Here is a 21,010-nt window from a genome sequence, read left to right on the forward strand (position 1 = left end):
GTAAAAAATTAGAAGGGTGTTTTTCTTAATGCAATCGTAAAAGGGAGTTTTTTTTTTTCCATTTATTATCAAAGCATCGGCGATCATATTACCCTATTCCAAAATTATTTTTATTTTTCAGTGAGACCATAATCGTTATACAATTGTAGCAGATATAAAATATTAGGTACTATAATTACAAGATTATCATATGATCTTGTAGCTCATATAGAATATATATATGTTAATTAGTACCGATTAGAAATAAATTATTTATGAGGTAGTAATCACGATTTATAGCTACTATCAGTTGTGGATTTAGATAAAAATTTAAGGGGGGTTAGATAAAATTTAAGCGGTGTAACTTCCGAAAGTGATATAGTCAACTAAGATTCGTTTCCTTTTGGCAGCTAAAGAAATGTTCATCCGAAACCTAATAGAATTTTTGTGTAAAGGCAGTCAATATCTTAAATTGGGTCAGATCAAAATTGAGAACCAAATTCGAAAATTGTAAAGATAGTTAAGATGTTACTATATTTGAGCAAGGTACACAATATATTCTAGATCAACAAGTGAATAGTAGATTTTTATGCGGATTACCATCATAATCCTTTGGTCATGTTGATTTATAGGATTTCTACAAATCATCATACGTGATAATAATTTGACAAAACAAGCATTAATCGTGGTCAATTTTCATTTTTTATGAGACAAATCATTTGTTTTTTTTGTAGAATGGGAAAAGTTCAGCTCCTAATACTCAGGGCAACAAAAAACTAGCATTAAAAAAAAGAAAAAGGAAAGAACCAGCTTGTGAAACCAGTTAAATCAGACGCAAACAATGCTCAATCAGATAAAATAGTAAAATATACTTGATTTTATCATATTTTTGAGAACTCAAATAGGGAAATTAGGATTCTAGTTTAAAAAAATAGAAAAAAAAATGATAATATAGGGAAAATTTTCATATCCCAGACCTAGAGTTCGGATCAAAATGCTCATAAAAATGAGCCAAATTTTCAACCAAATAGTTCTCCAAATCTCTCTCGTAAAAACATGTAGGGAAAAGACACTATAATTTAATAGTTTTCAAATAAAATGGTAGCTTCAACATAAATCATCGTCATTGTTCTTTACCTGTTACTACAGGGGTACCAAATGCAAACAAAATGAAGTGAAAAAGGTTACCAGCATCAACAATGAACGCATTGTTAGGAGTCGCGACAAATATCGCTTGAGCAGCATCCGCCATCTTTGGTGGCCTAAAATTCCCAAATCTGAATAGAAATTGCAAATAGAGGCACGGATCGAAGCCCAAATTGCAACTCAATAAAAGAAATCGAAGAAAGGGAAGGGAGAAAGCATATATGAGGAGGCTGATGTCGGGCATGCCGAGGCGGGAAGTGGAGACGACATATCCAAAGATAAATCTTGTTGAGTTTTAATTCAAACTATTTCTTTGCTTATTGTAATATATAGATGTATGTATTTAGTCCCACATTGCTAAGTAAAGAAAGGTTGGAAGGCCTTATATATGGAGCCCTTTCATCCTTGCTTAGCAAAGTTAAGGGGACCTATACGCATGCGCGGGCCGAGCCCAAATCAGGTGATTTCGGGGGGTTCGAGCAGGAAATCCATAAACCGGGCGCGACGCACGCGATCATCGCGCGCAAGGGGAGGGTGCAAATCCCCCGCTCGTGGGCCTCAGGCGACCTGGTTTGTTTTTGCCAGTCTTTGGTTCGCTGGCAAGGCTTGGTTCTGTCCCGCGCGTGAGGAAGTTCTATCCCACGCGAGAGGAAGTGGCTCAGAAAGCACTTCGTTCGCTGCTTCAGACCTCTGTTCCTGGTTAAACAGACAGTCAAGCTTTCTGCTTCCCTCTCTTGTGCGTGCATTGCCTTCTTCTTCTCTTCCGAGTTTTCCCTTGTTCTGAGGCTTGGTTCCGCGATCTGAGGTTGAGTTTGAGTGCGACGTTCGTCTTGGAGTGCACCTACGGACGACGCGAGTGGTTGCACCGTGGGTGGCAATAAATTCTCTAAACACAGTCGGCATGTCGACGCTTCAACCGGAGATACATTTTCTCGACCTCTCTTTTATTTACCTGTTTACTACATCCTTGCTGTTTTGGTGCAATTTTACTACTATTAGTGCTCTCCTTTCAACAATATTTTTAGAGAATTTATTGTAAGCATCAATAGACATGATGAATGATAGGGTAACGGGGTCTGATGAGGCTAGCGCTAGACCCGAAAGATTTTTCGGGCAAAAGTTCAGACGTTGGCAACAACGGATGAAATTTTGGCTTACTACACTAGGGCTATTCTCCGTTATAGAAACAGATCCTCCTTCACCTGATGAAGAGGAACCTGCCTATAGTACTACCTTACAGAGGTTTAAGGAAAGGGATTACCTCTGCCATGGGAGGATCTTGTCTGCCCTCTCAGACGCACTATTTGATCTATACTGCTCAACATCTTCGGCTAAAGAGCTGTGGAAATCTTTGGATAAAAAATACAACTCCAAAGATTTTGATTTAGAAAAGTATACCGTGGCAAAATTTCTAAACTTCAAAATGGTAGAAGGCAAATCTGTGGTTGAGCAGACACATGAATTCCAAGTTCAAATTCATGGTCTTGCTGAAGAAGATATGCCATTACCTGAAAAATTTCAGGTCTTATCTATCATCGAAAAATTGCCTCCGAGTTGGGAAGATTTTGGCATGACTCTTAAACATAGGAGAGGTAAAATCTCTCTAGAAGATTTGATGATTGCCTTAAATATCGAAGAAGAACATCGAAAGCAACATAAAGATGATGATAAAAGAATGCCTATGGATTTTATTCCAAAGGCAAACGTAGTAGTCTCATCTGACAAGAAAAAATATTCAAAAATCAGAAAATGAAGAACAAGATATGAAACCCAAACCAAAGATTCAAAAGAAAAATGGAACCAAGCCGTGCTGGGCATGTGGACAAGTTGGACATTATGCCAAATTCTGCCCTAAGAAAAACTAGAGCAATATGTCCAACACCAAGGCACAAGCAAATGTTGTGACTGCTAGTGACGACACCATCAATAGATTTGTTACCTTCAAACCTGAACTAAACTTGATCTATCAACCCAATGAATGGTTAGTTGATACAGGTGCTAATGTGCACTGTTGTGTTGATCGCTCTGCCTTCCTTCCTTATCAGGTAATTGAAGGCACTTCCGTGACCATGGGGAACCATTCTGCAGCCAGGGTGTTTGAGATAGGATAAGTTGACCTGAGGTTCACCTCTGGAAAAGTTCTGTCACTGCATGAGGTGCATCATGTTCCAGCGATCCGTCGGAATTTGATTAGCGGGTCAAAATTAGTCCGTGCTGGTTATGAGTTGAACTTTAAATGTAATAAAGTTGTAATATTACATTTAGGAACCTTTATTGGAAAATGTTACCTTAATGAAGATTTATTTAAACTCAATGTAAAAAATGCTACCTTAAATAAATCTACTGATATTGGTTGTTCATATAACATTGAATCTTATGATATATGACATGACAGATTAGGACATGTCAATTTTAATATCGTAAAAAGAATGATGAATCTAGACATGATTCCTAAGCATGCTATAAATAATAAGAAAAAATGTGAAGTTTGTGTGCAATATAAATGATATGGGTTAGGTTTCATGGGTCCCTGATAAGAGGGGGAAAGGAGATAACCAAACAGAGAAGGTAAGCTAATATCGGCTGGGATACACCTCATAAGGAGGTAGTTTTGTATCGACCGAAATATGCTTCCAAGAAGGGAGACCCATGTCAATTAGCGTATACCTAGAAGGAGGTAGGTTAATATCGACCGAGATATACCTCAAAAAGAGGTAGTTTTGTATTGACCGAGATATGCTTCCGAGAAGGAAGACCCATGTCAATTAGCATATACCTAGAAGGAGGTAGGTTAATATCGGCCGGGATATACCTCAAAAAGAGGTAGGTTTGTATCGACCGAGATATGCTTCCGAGAAGGAAGACCCATGTCAATTAGCGTATACCTAGAATGAGGTAGGTTAATATCGGCCGAGATATACCTCAAAAAGAGGTAGGTTTGTATCGACCGAGATATGCTTCTAAGAAGGAAGACCCATGTCAATTAGCGTATACCTAGAAGGAGGTAGGCTAATATCGGCCGGGATATACCTCAAAAGGAGGTAGGTTTGTATCGACCGAAATATGCTTTCAAGGAGGAAGACCCATGTCAATTAGCGTATACCTAGAAGGAGGTAGGCTAATATCGGCCGGGATATATCTCAAAAGGAGGTAGATTTGTATCGACCGAAATATGCTTTCAAGGAGGAAAACTCATATCGAGTGGCATATATCTCAAAAGAAGTAGACCAGTATCAGCCGGGATATACTTCCAAAGCGTGTAGACCAGTATCGGCCGGGAGATACTTTCAAGCGAGTAGACTAGTATCGGTCGGGATATACTTCCAAAGCAGGTAGGACAATATCGATCGAGACATGCCTTAAAGAAGAAAAGCCAATATCGGCCGGTTGATTAACACCTTGGAAAGATACTTGATAAAATATAGTCTAGTGCTAGCTAGGATAATTAACATAGAAGGGTGAGGACAGAAGCCTCATGAGGAATAATAATCATTAACTAAACCTAGTCAAGGTTAACTTCGACCGATACAAGGAACATTGGTATATTGAGCTATCCATGATATAATAGAAGCAGGAGGGGGGAGAAGAAACGATAGAAACAATTTAAAGGGACTCATGAGATAGGATAGAGGTAAATATTTCAAATAAAATAATTAATGAAGGTATCTGCAATGTATGATTATATGACAGGTATTATATATTTTGGCGGGAATTGTGTTTTTAGATTGTTTTGCAGGTGCTAAACGACAAAGAAGGTACATCTGGGGTACAAGAAAGATTCCTTAAAAGTCATTCACCACAAGTACGCAGCTTACGTCATCTCATAACAAACTCTATCAAACCGGGGTCCACTTCATGACTACGGAGGTTATATGAAGTGGTATAAAAAAGGAAATCCTCTCCGTTGTCTAGGTAAATTCACATCATCACGCACATTCGTAACCCTAATTTTGAACCACTGTTCATCTTCTTCTTCCACACCAAGAGAGATCACTAACTTGAGCGTCGGAGGGCCTAGCCAGGGATTCCCACCCTGGTCTTAGGTCACTGACAATAGTGTTGGCTGGTCTCTTGTGTGCAGGAGGTCTTGGGAGCTTCGAATTCGGGTGTCTCTTCGATTGGGTTTCTTTCTCGTTATCAGGTCTTCGTGTCGGGAGGGCATTGGGTGATCCTCTTCTTCCCAATCCGCTTTGGGTTTCTCGGATCAGCGTTCTCTAGGCATTCTTTTCCATCAACAGTGGGTTTCTTCTTCCGGATCTCTGTCTTGTCCAACTTCTTAGACAGGATCAAATTTGGCGCCGTCTGTGGGAACTTCACCTGAATCTGAGACTACAAGATGGAAGAGGCTGGAAAATCAAACCTACTCACCATTAGTCGAGAGGATCTGGATTTCCTCATCAATTCTCACGTACAAAAAGCCTTACAACAACAACAACAACAACTTCAAGCTCACACTGGAGCTACTCTACCAACAGCTCATAATCCGACGATTTCAACCACTGAGCATCGAAAAGGAAAGGAACCGGAAGAGGAGGAACATGCGTATTTTCCCCCAGCTGCTGTTTCTCCAACAAGACATCCACGAGCCTTTCTTCGCACTCCCATGGAGCAGGGGGTAGGAGGCCTGTGTTTCAGGAATCCTCTGGCGAAGCACCAGACATAGAAAAGCGTAAGATCAAAATGATAACTAGTGATAGCTCACCAGAGAAAGTCATCTCCCCATTCTCTCAGAGTGTACTAGATGATCCGCTTCCTAAGCGGTATCAAAATCTTCAGATCGGTGAGTACACTGGAATGACAGATCCAGTAGATCATTTATTGAAATTTGAGAATGTAGCATTATTACAACAATTCTCGGATGGGGTGAAATGTCGGATGTTCCTTACTACCCTCGGAGGAGTTGCACAACGCTGGTTCAAAAGATTGCCAGAGAAGTCTATTCGAAAATTCAAAGACTTTAAGAAAGTTTTTCTACACCATTTCTCCAGCAATAAGAGGTATCATAAGACTCCTTGGAGTCTATTTTCAATTAAACAAGCATCCAAAGAATCCATCCGAGTCTACATCAAAAGGTTCAATCAGGTAGCCATTGATGTACCTAATGCTACGACAGAAATCTTAGTGAGTGCTTTTTCTCAAGGTTTAAATGATAATGATTTATTTAAAGATTTAGTGAGAAATCCTCCTGTTAATTTTGATTCCTTGATTGAGCGTGCTACTGAATTCATTAATGTGGAAGAAGCTCAAGCCGCTCGTAGGAAGGAGGGTGTTACCTCTTCTCCCATCCAGGTTAAGGAGAAAGCTCCGACCCCTGTTCCTCCACCAAGAGGACTTAGAGCAACTCATCCACCTCACCGTCAATCAGAATATCATCCACAAACCGTACAACACGTGGAGATACAGCCAGAGGCACCAAGGAGATGGTGCACTTATCATAAAAGTAGCAGTCATCATACTGAAGACTGTTTTGTTTTAAGAAATAAACGAGCTAATAGGGAGTGTTATCAGAGGCAAAATTATTATTGACAACAGTACCCCAGGCATCAAAGCCCGCTCAAACTGGAATATCGCCCGGTCGAGCCTCGCCAGGACGCATTACCGACCCCAGCCGGTACAAGCCAAGTGTCGGAAAAAGCTCCTCCTGAAGCTATGACGACTCGACAGGAAGAAAACAGGAGTAATGCTGCTCGAGGAAATATCAATATGATTGCAGGCGGGCCCACTGATGGGGATTCTAATAGGGCCAGGAAAGCACATGCTCGAAGACTGGAAATTCATGCCGTAGGATGTAGCATGGAGCGAGCGGCTGGTCCTGAGATAAGTTTTGGGCCTAGGGATCTTAAAGGGCCAGAGATACCCCATGATGATGCCCTAATCATTAAAGCAGTAATAGCCAACTACGCTATTTCTCGTACCTTCATAGACACGGGTAGTTCTGTTAATATTATATTCAAGAAGGCTTTTGATCAATTATAGAATGACCCGAGTGAACTTCAACAGATGGTCACTCCTCTATGTGGATTCACAGGCAATGAAGTGCAACCGTTGGGACAAATAAAGTTGGCCATATCTCTAGGAGAGGAGCCTCTGATGAGAACAAGGAGATCTTATTTCATGGTGGTAGATGCCCCATCCTCTTATAACGTGATACTGGGTCGACCTGCCTTGAACGAGTTCAGGGCGGTTGTTTCTACTTTCTGTCAGAAAATTAAATTCCCTGTTTATGACCAATTTGGGGAGGTGCGAGGTGATCAGAAGACAACCCGAAAATGTTATGTAGAAATAGTTCAGGCTGAAGCTAACACTGCTCGGAAAATTCAAAGAATGGAAGTTAATGCCATTCAGGAGAAGCAGCCTGTTCTGGTTTATGAAGAAAAGGAAGAAGTTCAGATCCAGACCGGTCGGCCTGAAGCTACTACATATATTGCGGTTGATCTTGATCCCACTCTGAAAGCCGAACTGGTACAGTGCCTGAAGAAGAACAATGATGTATTTGCCTGGACGCCCAAAGAAGTCTCGGGCGTTTCTCCTGCAGTCATGAGGCATTCTTTACACGTCTTCCCAGATGCCCGCCCGGTCATGCAAAGAAAGAGGAATTTTAGCGCAGAACAGAACCAAATCATCAAAGAAGAGGTAACTAAACTTATGGAGGCTGGTTACATCAGGGAAGTACAATTTCCCAGCTGGTTAGCTAATGTGGTGTTAGTCTCTAAACCAGGAAACAAATGGCGAGTGTGCATTGATTTCCGAGATCTCAACAAGGCTTGCCCAAAAGATTATTATCCATTACCCAGGATCGATCAATTGGTAGACTCCACTGCTAGATGCGAGTACATCTCTATGCTAGATGCTTATCAAGGCTATCATCAAGTTCACTTAGCTAAAGAAGATCAAGAAAATGTCAGTTTTATAACATCTGAAGGTACTTATTGTTATAATGTTATACCCTTTGGACTAAATAATGCAGGAGCAACTTATCAAAGGCTTATGAATAAGGTCTTCCAGAAGCAGATTGGTAGAAATATGGAAGTATATGTTGATGATATCTTAATTAAGTCTCTTCAAGCTGCTGATCTGTGCAGGGACGTAGAGGAAACCTGCAAGTCATTGAGACAATATGGGCTCAAGTTAAATCCGAGCAAATGTTTATTCGGCGCGAAAGGAGGAAAATTCCTGGGATATATGGTGTCCGAACGGGGAATAGAAGTCAACCCGAACAAAGTCAAGGCACTTCAGAATATGGAGCCACTGCACAACATGAGAGAAGCTCAAAGATTGACCGGCCGGATTACAGCCTTGTCTAGGTTCATTTCCAAGTCGGCCGATCGTAGCTTCCATTTCTTTAAAATACTCAAAAAAGCCAATAAATTTCAGTGGAATGAGGAATGTGATAAGGCTTTCCAAGAGTTGAAAGATTATTTGTCTACTCTCCTATATTAGCTAAGTCTATAGTAGGAGAGACTCTTTAGGTATATTTGTCGGCTAATGAAAACGCTGTAGGCTCTGTATTAGTCAGACAAGAAGGAAAAGAACAACAACCTGTATATTTTTCTAGCCATTTATTAAAAGGAGCTGAGTATAGATATACTACGCTAGAGAAATTGGCTTATGCACTAGTCTTGACCGCTCGGAGGTTGCGCCCATATTTCTTGGCACATGAGATTATTGTATTAACCAACAGTACTCTCGGACGGGTGTTACTCAACCCAGAGGCATCAGGTCGGCTGATCAAATGGACGATTGAACTTCGAGAATATGATATTCAATATCAACCTCGCTCGGTCATCAAGGCACAAGCTCTAGCAGACTTCATTATAGAAGTTTAAGGCCCCGAGGAAGAAAACATTTGGAAAGTTTATGTAGATAGCTCCTCAACTAGACAAGACAGCGGAATTGGTGTTCTTCTTATATCTCCAAGGGAAGACAGACTTCAACTCTCTATTAGATTGAATTATAGAGCTACTGACAATGAAGCAGAATATGAAGCCTTGATAGCGGGATTGCAGGTCGCCCGGCATATAGTGGCAGCTCGAGTCCTTATCTATTCTGATTCTCAATTGGCAGCCCAACAACTATCAGGTAACTTTGAAATTAATATAGGCTCAGGTTATACGCTGAGACATTTGATAAGTTGAAGTCTCAGTTTCAAGAAGTGAATATACAAAAGGTTCCTCGATCTGAGAATCAGGTAGCAGATGAATTGGCTAAGTTGGCCTCTGCTATAGTACCATGGAGTCTAGATCGGCCCGTAGAACAAACTCTGTTAATATCTTGTATCAAAAGACAGGCTGAAGCAGAAATTCAAGGTGACTGGAGGGCTCAAATCATATTGTATTTACAGCAAGGTATTCTTCCAAGTAATACAGAACAGGCAAGGGTGTTTAAGAAGAGAGCTACTCAATACACTATGGTAGGAGAACAGTTATATAAGAGAGCTTTTTCTAGACCTTTGCTCAAGTGTATTGGTACAGAAGATATACAAGTTATTTTACAGGAAGTTTATCAAGGTTCATGTGGTAGTCATATAGGAGGAAGATCCTTGGCCCGTAAAATCTTATTAGCAGGATATTTCTGGCCTACTCTATACGAAGACGCCAACAAATTGGTAAGAACTTGTATGTCTTGCCAAAAACATCAAAATATTTTGCATCATCCCACACAGTTGTTGAAAACCTCTATAGTCTCATGTCCCTTTAATCAGTGGGGCATGGACATAGTAGACCCATTTCCTATGGCGACGGCATAAAGAAGGTTTTTATTGGTAGTAGTGGATTATTTTTCCAAATGGGTAGAAGCGGAACCCCTTGCCTGGATTACTGAAGATGCAGTTATTAAATTTCCGTGGAAAAATATCATATGCAGATTTGGTATTCCTTATAAATTAGTCTCTGATAATGGAAGACAATTTCAAGGAGATAGAATTTTAGCTTGGTGCAAAAGTTATGGTATTACTCAAGCTTTTACCTATGTGGCTTATCCGTAAAGTAATGGTCAAGCGGAAGTAACCAATAGAGAAATTATAAGGGGTTTAAAAATCAAACTGGATCATGTTGGAGGTAGCTGGGTAGATGAATTACCCAGCGTTCTTTGGGCATATCGTACTACACCTCGAGAAGCTACAGGAATCACACCCTTTCAATTAGTCTATGGGGGAGAGGCAATAGTTCCCATTGATGTGGGGATAGAATCTGATAGAAGATAATTATATGATGCAGACAATGAGGGTCTGTGACTCATGGAGCTGGATTTGATAGAGGAAATTAGAGATAAAGTTGCTGCTCGTCTAGTATCATACTGACAACGAATGAGACAAAATTACAACAAAAGGGTCATCCCCAGATTTTTCCAAGTAGGAGATTTAGTATGGAAGCGTGTTAAACCTGTCGGAGATGTCAGTAAGTTGGCACCGCAATGGGGAGGACCCTACAAAGTGGTGGAAAAGCTTGCATCAGGTTCCTATTATCTCCAAGATACTGAAGGAAGAATGCTGGAACGTCCCTGGAGTGCAAATCATTTACAACCTTACCGGACTTAACCAGAGTGAGACACTTAAGAATATATCAGAAGGAACAAATCATATTATCTGAAGTAAGTTCCCGATGAGAAGAAGACGAGTATTCTTATAGTTCATGTATTCCCTTTCTTTCAATAAAAGCAATGCAAGACAAATATCGCCACGGAGCTAAATGTGGCTCATACAGATTGACAAGTATTGGCAGAACTTTTATAATCTATGTTCGATCAATCAACAGTGGGGAATCTTAAAGACCTATTCGGCCCCTCCCCCCTTCTATGAGAAATCCAGAAATTTTAAAAATCATCATAAGGTCAGTGCAATCATAATTTTACAATAGAACATAGTCGATCGGGAAATCCCATGAAGTAACTCGGACGGGTCTTCATGGGAGGAACCGGAGACTTTAAACCATCATAAAACATAGTTGATTGGGAAATCCCATGAAGTAACTCGGACGGGTCTTCATGGGAGGAACCGGAGACTTTAAACCATCACAGAACATAGTCGATCGGGAAATCCCATGAAGTAACTCGGACGAGTCTTCATGGGAGGAACCGGAGACTTTAAACCATCATAAAACATAGTCGATCGGGAAATCCCATGAAGTAACTCAGACTGGTCTTCATGGGAGGAACCGGAGACTTTAAACCATCACAGAACATAGTCGATCGGGAAATCCCATGAAGTAACTCGGACGAGTCTTCATGGGAGGAACCGGAGACTTTAAACCATCACAGAACGTAGTCGATCGGGAAATCCCATGAAGTAACTCGGACGGGTCTTCATGGGAGGAACCGGAGACTTTAAACCATCATAGAACATAGTCGATCGGGAAATCCCATGAAGTAACTCGGACGGGTCTTCATGGGAGGAACCGGAGACTTCAAAGACTAATCAACCGGGATTACATTGGCATGGCAAATACAAAGTTATATGAATGTATTCATAAAATCGGTTGACATTTTACACTGGATTAGAAGCCAGGATTCAAGGGGGATTCTATGCATGTGACACGTTATTCATCTGGAAGCTCATTCATATGGAAATCTTTATTTAAAAATCGCCCGGAGTATTATACTCAGCTCGGAGCTCAGAAGTTTTATACAGTTCTTTATCTAAAATCACTCGGGATTATTCATTCTTTTGAAATATGAAGCACACTAGATGTTATCTGCAGAAGGATTCATCAAGACAAGGCTTAACTTCAAGAGATGAGCAAGGAATGCTCGAATAAAGCTTATACTTAATGTTCGGAAGCATTTCAAAAGAAGCATTCTCAAACCAGCACAATAGAGAAACAGGTAAGTATCAAAAATTTCCTATACACCGCAATCACTTAATTACCAAGTCTTGGTTACACTTCTTTTCATTACCAGTTTTTTCCATTACAAGTCTTTTATGAACAATCTTTTTAGATATCTAGAAAAGGACCTTTTAAATCTGCGGGTAGTTCTTCGTTAAGCCTGCGACGACTTATGAAAGAAGGGGGAGGTTCCTTGGGTAGATAGCCACCCTCTCTTAATTGTCGAAGAACTCCCGATACAGAATGATTTAAAGCACCCACTATCCTACGAACAAATTCTTGGGCAAACGCTGAAGACTTTAAATAAGCCAGACGCCACTCTTCCCATCGATTCTTCTCTTGCTCCTTATAGCTTTGAAAATCAGCTTGCAGTTTTGTATTTTGATCTTTTAAAGTATTCTTCTCTGATTTAAGCTGTTCCAATTCCTTCTGGAGCAGTGACAACTCAGCATCTTGAGCTTTCCTTTGCTCTTGTTCCTGTAGGATAGTGAAATCATGAGAGGCTAGGTCTTGATCTTGGTCAGAAAGACAAGCATTATGAAGCTTCTCTACTTTCTCTAAAAGAAGACTTTTATGAGAAGCATCAAAAAGAGCTTTCTCCTTTAAGGCAATCTCTAGTCGGAGACCAGAATGTAGTCGATCCACCTATAATTCCAAAGTTTTCCTTGCAAGCTCTTTATCTTTCAATAATTGATGGGACTCTTCCAATTCCTGTTTCAAGATCCCCAATTGTTGGTTTTGTAAGGCCACTTTCTCTTGCAACTGAGCCAGATCGCTATTAGAAGAAGGTAAAGTAGCCTTCAATGTCTCCAGTTGAGCTTTTAATTTATTGTTCTCCTGGTCCTTAGCCATAAGTAGCTGGTCGATATACAGACTTGAGGCAAGGAACTAAACAAAAGGATGATATAGTTAAATATGAGGATACGAAGTTGACAACATATAACTAGAAATACTTACAGCTACTGCCTGACGACTATGGCGGTCGACTCGATGTGGAAGACTAAGGCCTCTTAGTTGTTCTCGACCTTGTAGCCAAGTTCGACTAATAGGCCTTGTAGTTGCAAAGAACCATAGCTAGGTGGATCAAAGGATTGCCCCAATTGAGAAGGTAGACCCACAACCTATTTAAATAAAGGTCGGGGAATGGAGGAAGAAGGAGGTAGAGAAGAAGAAGATGCAATGAAAGGAAAAGAAATAGTAGAAACAAGAGAAGCAGAGGAAGAACTAGATGGAATAGAGGGTGACAATGCAGGAGAGGTTGATTCAGTTATGGAAACACTAATAGCTGAGGGAATGGCACTTGGAGAAGATCTTCGGCAAGGTGTCCATTTTGCTCGAGGCCCAGAAGCCAAAGGAGGCAAGGCCAATGCAAGAGGTGCAGAAGACACAGAAGGGATAACGACCATCTCAGAAGCAGAAGCAGAAGCAGAAGGAGCTGAAATAATAGAAGAAGAGGGGATAAGTAGACCGGGTCTCATCATCCTAAGAGAAGGATTAGAGATAATATGGGTAGGAGTTATCGGTGCCTTACCTCTCTCGAGAGAAATGGGCGCCGGGACAAGAGTAGCTTGTACAAAAGTACCAAAGAAATCACTAAAGGGAGAATCCTCAGTAAGCTTTGGCTTTTTAACTAAGGCAACAAAAGGCTCTTCTTCTTCCTCTTCCATGGCTGCGACAGCCTCTGCCCGTTGTTCTTCTTCAGATAGCAAACCCAAGGTGGAGGAATTAGGATTAGATTGGCGGGCGCACAACCATTCTTCTCCAAGATTATTGACAAAGAACTTAGTCATAGCAGGATTCTTATACATAAAGGCTAGAAGAAGAACATCAGCTGAAATACAGGAATTAAACACCGTTATAAAAGAGATATATTAATCAACAAATACGGACCGAAATGTTTATACATACCAAAAGATCCATCCAAAGGGGTATCAATATTGCTTATCCCGAAAGGAAACATTAAACCCTCCACAATTAGATGCGGCAAGCTGAATTTTGCTCCTCTCAGTTTAGGTAAGGCAGAAGCAACAAAGGGATCATTAAGAAGATTATGGGTGCTAGGAAGTGGAGGTAAATCATATATCCATTGGATGGGAAACGGAGGAGGAGAAGGGAGACGCATATAGAAAAATTTGTGATACCATTCCCCCTGAGGAGGAATTCGGTTGAATAGAATAGCCTTAGGACGAGATTGGAATTTGAAAACACCAACATCTACTCGACGAGGAATGAAGAAGTGATGAAAAAGACGAGGAGACAAGGGAAAATCTAACAGTTTGGATACCCCGATAAAACCCATAAGGATAGAAAAGGATTGAGGGACAAACTGATTAAGTGGAATATTAAAATAGAGACTAACATTACAGAAGAAAGGGTGAAGAGGAAATCGAAAACCTTGTAGGACTTGATCTCGGAAGATAGATATACACCCTAAGGGAGGAAGATGCGGACCATCATGAGGAGTGGGACGGGTTATATAAGAAGGAAAACCATAGGTCGCTTGTAAATCCACTTCTTCTGTATCTATAAGGTCGGAAACACACGAGAGAAACCAAGCAGGAGGGGAACTCGCCATAGTAGAAGGAAGAGAAATCAAGGGAGAGGAAGAGAGAAGTGGGAAGGCGAAAGCGAACTTCTTAAAACCCTTGTTTTCCCTTCGATCTTATGCTAAAACCCCCAAACAGGGATAGCAGAAGAAAACAAGAAGAGAAAAGGTACTCAGAATGCCAATCGTCATAAACGGGTGATAACATTAAAAGATAAAATCAAGAAAGAAAGGAGAAGTTAAGTAATCTTCCTCGAAAAATGCATAAAATTTTCCTAGATACAATTCTTAAGAAAGTTTGACAGATATAAAGAAAAATTGGGTAGGTAATTATAAGCTCGGATTATTTAGCAGGAGTGGGGTACAAGGTATTAGTTAATGGACAAGACTTGGTAAATATTATCGAACGAGGCTTATAAATATAAATCGGGCGATCATAATAGATCGACCGAAATAAATACCATCCAAATGTGTCGACCAAAGGCTTATCGCGATAGGTCAAGTAGCATACACTATGATAAAACCATACGAAAATTTATTAATACATGAGATAACATACGTAGATATAAGCGTAAGTCGATCAAGTAAAATAAATCGGCCGATATTGAGAATATCATAATAAAACTGCACCAGATCGGACGTGACATAATGGATCTTTGAAATATCGGACGGTACTTATCAACCTTGATATATACCGTCCGGTCATGAGGAAACAATCTAAAACATAATAATTTGTTGGGTGAAGTTGTATGATGACCAATCAAGCAACATTTGACATATTTAAACAAAAAAGATGACTGTCGTAAGAAAAAGTGAAATTAACAATGAAAAAGGGATAATCAGCGTCACATAAGTTTTGTCAGATTGTCATCCCAGAGTTTTGGTCCCCCTTTTTACAAGAATTTGAATTTAAGTCATACTAAAGTCAGCTGAGGGTATAGATCAGGGGGTTTGTTCTCAATAAGTTTGCGACGATTTAGGAAATTAGGAGGAGGGTCACGAGATAAGTAGCTCTCCTCTCGTAATTGTTGAATCATCCCTTTAGCTCCCGCAGTAAAGGCTGATAAGATGGACTTCACGATCGGCCTATTGAATTCAGGAGATTCAATCATGGCGGTGGCCCGTTCCTTGTAACAAGTATCTTCGTTCTCCTTGTAGACCACCAGAGCCGTTTGGGAAGTCTTCAGTTCATTCTCTTTGACAGAAACCTTGGTTTTAACTGAATTAAGGGAGGTGTTCAAGGAAGCTATTTCATCTTCCTTTAGCTGCAGGACTTTGAGTTTTTCAGCCAATTCTGCTTCATAATCAGCCTTTAGTTCGCCAATTTTGGAAGTTAATTCTTGGTTGAGGTCCGTAGCCGATTTGAATTGTGCTTGAAGACTTTCAATCTGGGCTTCAAGTTGCTTCTTGGTAGCATCAGAAAGCGCAGCAGAAGATAACTCAGTAACATGTTGTCTCAGCTTGTCATTCTCGGACCTTAGTTTCTTGTTATCGTTGTATAAATTGTGCATCAGTCGAGATAAGCCCATGTTTTCCATCCATCGCTAGAAATATAATGAAAGGTCAGGAGATAACCGCTAAAGAAATAGGGAGCAGGCGTTGGTAAATATACCTGATTCTCCCTATGGGAGAAACGATCAATTGTTTCAGAAGTATTGAGTTCTTCAAAAATGGGATGAACTTCATTCCAATTGCCAGCAAAGGAACCTCCTAACAATATGGGGAGGATAGGAATCGTAGAAGAACCAGCAGAGAAGGAGGAAGTAGGGATAGAAGGAGGAGCAAAGACTAAATAAGAAGAAGGTGAGGAGGGTAATGATCCAGAAGTTGGAATAGATAGGGGAAAAGTGAAAGAGACATCACCAGAAGCACTAACATTAGAGAAGGGTGAGGCAGGAAAACTAAGAGAAGGGTAGAGTTCGACCAACGTAGGTTCATCAGAAGGAGGGTCAGCAGGAACAAAACCTTCTGAAACCTATTCATTAGCCGGAAGGACAAGCACTACAACAAAAACCCTCATAGACATCGGTGGAACAACAACGATTTTAAGCAAAAATCGATGTCTTTGAGTATTTTACACCGGTTTTTCCAAAAATCGGTGTCTATGAGCACAGATTTTCGCTCATAGACATCGGTTTTTTAGGCGATATCTATGAGCGCCTTTTTTTCGTTAATAGACACCTATTTTAATAGCGGTTTTTAAAATCCTATGTCTATGATAAAATAAAATAATTTAATTTTTCCACCCATACTTAGCCGAAATTTGCAACACTTCACTCTTCCCTCCAAACCTAAACCTATATCGCGCCGTCCACCCATACTTAGCCCTAAACCTATATCGCCGCGACGCCACCACCACTTTCCTCCGGCCATCTCTCTCAGCCTCATCTCCCTCTTCTCCTTCTAGATCGACGTACTTGCCTCTTCCGATCAGGATCAAAACCACTTGCTTCGGTCCTAAGAAAAACCGCAGCATAAATCGTTCCGTTCTGTCTCCTCATCCGATCATCTCTTCCTCCTCCTCCTCCCTCTCTTCGCTCTTCCCGGCTGAGGCAGGGGCCAACGAGATCCTAACAGCGAGAGGACTCCCACGACCACATCCGAAGTTAGGCAAGATAACTTACTTATAAAAACTAAACTTTACCGACCCGTTCATTGTAGCCCTAAACACGCCGAACAACATCGAACCACACCATCTCCACTTGCGATCGCTGTTCCTCTCGGCGTTGTCGCTCCACCAAATTGGCGAAGCACCTCACCGACGACCGAGCTCTCCGCTAGGCGCCACCTCACGCAGGCGGTTCTCAAGGGGCAGTGCGCCTAGACATGGATTCCTGCCACCACCTCACGACGGTGCTACCATCGCGTGAGGACTCGTAGAGGCAACACTGGAAAGGGGAAACGCAAGGAAAGGCAAATTCATTCCCTTTATGATTGTGCGAGATCTGTGAGGTAAGGTGGTAGGAACTTAGGAGGTGTGGATCGTTTCTCTTAGGTGCAGAGATTGGTGAAATGATTTGCGAAAGGTTTACGTTCTTTAGAGCCTTGTTCGGTTGAGGTTTCATTGGGGATTTCTTAGTTTGAATCGCGTGGTTTCTGAGTTTTTTCCCTGCGTTCTATTATCGATGGAAATGGATTTCCGGTGGTCTACTCTGTGGTGAATCTTGTGGATTTCGCCTGTCTGTGAATGAGATTGTACTCGGTTTCCCCTGAGATTTATCAATTTGAATCGAAGGTTCATCGAAGTGCGGTTGAAATCGCCTGATTTCTGGATTTCAATATCTGGTCGGTGTATTCGGTTATTGTTGAAGCTTGATAACCACTGGAATGTTCTTAATACAAATCTTGCAATGTTTGATTGACTGTGTATGAGTTTTTAATCGAGTTCCACCGTATTGTTGCTGCTGTAAGTGTTTTGCACGTCTTGCACGTTACTTGTTCGTTGATATGCTTGGCTTAATGGCTGGTTGGTGGAATGTGTCATGAATTGGGATTTCTATGGAGCTCTGGTGTGTTGATTCTTGCGACATCTTCGAGATGAATTTGAGATTTGTTTTGCTTTTCGGTTCGGACTTAATTGTGGTGTACTGGACTCTGAAATTTTGTTTGGAAGTGGGGGTGACCTTTGAAGCTGGAAGGTCCGTTTATGGTGGCTGGGATTTCAAACACGATTTGAAATTGTAGTTAAGCTTCTCTCTTCGGAATTGTTACGGTGTTGATGGGTTTGATTTTGATGGGTTCTAATTTTCTCCGAGCAGAGGTGTTTTGATTGTGGTTTTTGGTAGAAGTTCAAAAATCTAATCCTTGGTTGTTACTAGTTCTGTGATCTAATACCCTGTATGATTGCATGCTTTTCTTAAAAATCGTGACTGCTTTCTACCATGATAATATGAATATTCTGTGATAGTTTCCTGGGTTTTGATACGCATGCTTATATTGTGTATAGCTATGCTGTATGAAATACGGATAAGGAATGGGCACTGTGAATGGATATGTTGAATGTAAGAATGAAATAGCTAGGCATGATAAATTGTCACATGATAAGGTAGTTGTTTATGGTTTTCTACATAGCTAATAGAATGAGTATAAGCATATGTGGCGACAGTACGGGATGGGTGACCCGGGATGAGCTCCGGAGAGGACCCATCCAAACATGACTGATAAATTATATATGATAGCTTCAGCTATATGACTGACTGCATGTTCTCTAGGAGGTACCTCTAGGTTCATGGGACTGTTGATTGGCTAACTATTGACTGGCTAACTATTGACTGACTCTAATTGTGGTTACCGGATATGTGACATATTCACTCTATTAGCTATGGGGTATCACTTGTACCCGTTTATTAATATTTTCTTTTTATTTAGTAATTAATACATTCTGTTTCTCTATTTGACTTCTAGTTGCTATCTCTACTATTTCATGGATGTCCTTTTATTCATAATGAATTGTGTTTGCTGGGCCGTAGACTCATGATGTCTACATTATAGGTGAGGATGATTCTCAGGAAAGTGAGAGTAATTTGAGGAAGGCTTTTGAGGAAGCAGAGAAAAATGCACCCTCAATTATCTTCATTGATGAGATTGATTCCATTGTTCAGGAGCGTATATACGATGAGTTTGTAGAGAAAGCAAAAGTCCGTGCCTTAAAACGCATTGTTGGAGACCCCTTTAAAAAGGGTGTTGAACAAGGTCCTCAGGTATCCTCCTTTTTCTGTCTTTGTTCTCTCTGAAAGGTAGAAACTGCCGTATTTGTTTGTGTCTTAATTTATGTGCTCATACTAATTTTCATCTCATTTGATTGCTGTTTGATCGTGCATAACTCGTATAAAACATGTATGAAAAAGTCGTCTAGCTTCTTAACAAAGAAGTTCTGAAACCTGTCCATATTGATTACTTTCGTTCTTCACACATATCTCAGATTGATGAGGAGAAGTTTAGCAAGATCTTGCGTTACATCAAATCGGGAATCAATAGTGGTGCTACGCTAGTAACAGGTGGAGATCGAATTGGAAACAAAGGTTATTACATTCAGCCGACCATCTTCTCTGATGTACAAGTATGGCTTAGTCCTTAAATCTATAAAGGTTTGGTAAACTCTCAATCTGCATTTGTGATGACAGTTGTGATATTTGAAATTTATAGGATGAAATGAAAATAGCACAAGATGAGATCTTCGGTCTTGTTCAATCGATCCTTAAGTTCAGGCAAGTGCAACATCTTATGCCAGTCTTCTTGATGTGTACAATATCAAGATGAAATTTTAGATTATATTAGTCTTTTTTTATTTAATTTCCATTAAGCTGATGTGGTTGTGTATATTGAACCCAATTGATCTTATCATGCTTTAAATTTTTGGATTTCATCATTAAGTTAACGGCTAATTTGATAATGCTATGAAGAAAGTTGCTGAGGGAGAATATTTTCTAAATAACTAATGAATAATTTCAAGGTAATTTGTGTAAGTTCAAAAAATAATTTACTTGGTAAAATATATTGAAATTGAAGTTTCTGTGAGGTCAATTGAACCCACAACCCTTCATATGCCTCCACCCTTGTATAAATGTATAACAAATGTCATGCTTGTACTTGTTGAAAAATATTTTGCAGATATGTTTTTAAGTTACTAATCAAATTCACTTGAAGCTGGAATGAGTTTATTTTTGTAATTAGTTAAATTATTTTGAACGTGATTGTATTTTAAATTTGTTTATTGCCTCTAATCTTATGCCTACACTAGCATAAGATTTCGTCGCTTTTGTTAATGTCCTTACAGATTGATCTGCAAATATTGAAGGTTGTCGCTCTTGAGCATCCTAATGATATTGATGCTACAGCGGAATCTATTATTGTAGAAATTCTACCCTCAATTGCCACTTCTCATGAATCATCATTCGCTCTACAAGATGCAAATGAAGTGGTTCGTGTCTCAACTTCAGGTAATGCTTCTTTTGTTCTCTAGTTGATGTCCAAAAATTTTGTGCTATAAGTTCTAATTCTTTTCTTGCTATACACCTGTTGCAGGAAAAAACATGGATTTCCAAATCATTTTATTGTTTTCATGTATTTATACTCTTTTTTTTTTAATTTTGCAGATGGAAAGGGTAAGCAGCCTATGTTTTATGAACATCAAGAAGAGGAACGAACATCAAATCATCTATCTGGGAATGAGCTTGTAGTTTGGGAAAATACAGTTTCTAGTCATGGTCCAACCTCTGCCTCTGCCAATACAGGCTCATCTTATTCGAAACAATATCTATTAGTGTTAATCGAATGAGCTTGTATTTGAGCTTGTAGTTTGTGCAACTTAATTGATGTTCTACCTTGATGTGTACAGTATCTATTAGCTTTTGATGTAAAAAGAATATTTGTGTATTTTATGGATACTCTTGTAAGAAGAATATTTATGTAATTTGTAAATATTTGTGTATTTTATGGATACTGTTGGAAGAAGAATATTTGTGTAATTTATGAATATTTGTGTTTTCTTGGATACTGTCGGTTTTTCACTGTTTCGGAA

The 21,010-nt window shown here is 40.0% G+C and overlaps 1 long non-coding RNA gene across 1 annotated transcript; it reads left to right on the top strand.

The window, feature by feature from the left end:
* The first annotated feature begins 20,323 nt into the window (after window positions 1–20,323).
* LOC121987291 lies at window positions 20,324–20,691 on the top strand. The gene is made up of 2 exons (XR_006113473.1): window positions 20,324–20,429; window positions 20,586–20,691. It is a non-coding gene; the product is annotated as an uncharacterized LOC121987291 (long non-coding RNA).
* Window positions 20,692–21,010: the final 319 nt, after the last annotated feature.

This window comes from Zingiber officinale, chromosome 5B (assembly GCF_018446385.1).
Source record: "Zingiber officinale cultivar Zhangliang chromosome 5B, Zo_v1.1, whole genome shotgun sequence".
NCBI lineage: Eukaryota > Viridiplantae > Streptophyta > Magnoliopsida > Zingiberales > Zingiberaceae > Zingiber > Zingiber officinale.